The sequence below is a fragment of the Pistacia vera genome, unplaced genomic scaffold, assembly GCF_008641045.1.
Source record: "Pistacia vera cultivar Batoury unplaced genomic scaffold, PisVer_v2 Contig542, whole genome shotgun sequence".
In the NCBI taxonomy this organism is placed as follows: domain Eukaryota; kingdom Viridiplantae; phylum Streptophyta; class Magnoliopsida; order Sapindales; family Anacardiaceae; genus Pistacia; species Pistacia vera.
In genome coordinates, this window is record NW_022196382.1 from 1 (window position 1) to 1588 (window position 1588).

A 1588-nucleotide genomic window follows, 5' to 3' on the forward strand; every position below is an offset into this window, starting at 1 on the left:
GCGGCGAAACTGTCCAGAAAGTTTCCCGTGGTTTCAACACCTCTTCGCCGCGGCGAAGATTCTTCTTCGCCCCGGCGAAGCTTGGCACACTACACTTCTTCTATTTTTAACCAATTTCAAGGCAATTATTCAACACAACACTCATACTAATGTCAAACAAACAATATTACCACGACACCCTCTCAAATAAGAGCAAATGAAGGAACAATAACTACGTACCTCAAGTGGGGCGTTACAACATTACCCATCAAACCATTGTAGAATGTTTGGACTTGAAGCCAAACTGGCAAACCATGGTGTGGACACTTGCTCATTAACTCCTTGTATCTCTCCCAAGCCTCGTACAATGACTCGGCATCATCTTGTAGAAATGATGTGATATCATTTCTCAATTTAGCTGATTTAGCGGAGGAAAGAACTTGGTCAAGAATTTCTTTGCTAGATCATTCCACGTTGTTATTGTTCCCGATGGTAATGCCATTAACCACCCCTTTGCTTTATCTCCAAATGAAAATGGGAAAAAACGCAGCCTAATAGCATCATCCGACACTCCATTTGACTTGAAGGTGTCACAAATTTCCAGGAAATTTGCAATGTGCTGATTCGGATCTTCCTTCAAATCACCGTTGAATCTAACCGACTGCTGGATCATCTGGATGATTGCCGGCTTGATCTCGAAGTTGTTTGCTTGTACTGTAGATCTAGTAATACTTGACCCACTTCCATTCACTGTGGGAACTGAAAATTCCCTCAGTGTCCTGTTTTCTTGTTCAGCCATTTCAACAACTACTTCTTCAGATTCTACAACAAGATTCTCTCTTTCTCTTCTCTCTCTGTTACGTCTTCTCACGGTCCTCTCAAGCTCAAGGTCGACAGGAACCATTGGTTGACGTCTTGCTCTTTGCATAAACTGAACGAACACAAGTGAAGGAAAGTGAGATCACAATTCTAATGAAAATTAAAAACAAAAATTAAAACTTCAATCTAGCTAAACTTAAAGAAAAACTCAATGTTAACTTAAAACAGTCCTCGGCAACGGCGCCAAAAACTTGATGCGTGTTTCTTACAACATGCAAAATGTAGCAAGTATACTAGTCGCACAAAGTAATTAAATGATGAGTAGAGTATCATTCCCACGAGGATTGTTAGCAAAGCACTAAGTTTCCTAATGTTATCAAGTTGAAGCAATCAATTTCTTTGGATTGATGGGAGCTAATTCTGATTAAAACTAACAATGAATTTTAAACTAAAAACTTAATTAAGAAAACAATATGAAAACACGGATAATCAATTCAAGTAAAGCGGGTAGGGTTTTGACTTCATTTGGATTTTATGGGTTAAACCTAAAAATTACACTATATTCATATTCATACGCGTTGGTTGTAAATCGAACTCACTAAGGTGTTAAACATACCCTCTCGGGCTATGTTTTCCTATTCATCCTTATTAACCTTCCTCACCCAACAATTTGAAGGTTAATAATTCCAAACTCATTAAGCAAAAGAATCCTACAATGATTTCATTAATTCTTGAATCTATCTCTAGCATCCAATACTATAATGGTGATTACCCAAGAAGCCTAACATGA

General features: G+C 38.2%; 1 non-coding gene across 1 annotated transcript; it reads left to right on the forward strand.

The window, feature by feature from the left end:
* Nucleotides 1-288: 288 nt before the first annotated feature.
* LOC116107605 lies at nucleotides 289-395 on the forward strand. Its single transcript, XR_004124499.1, has one exon. It is a non-coding gene; the product is annotated as a small nucleolar RNA R71 (small nucleolar RNA).
* Nucleotides 396-1588: the final 1193 nt, after the last annotated feature.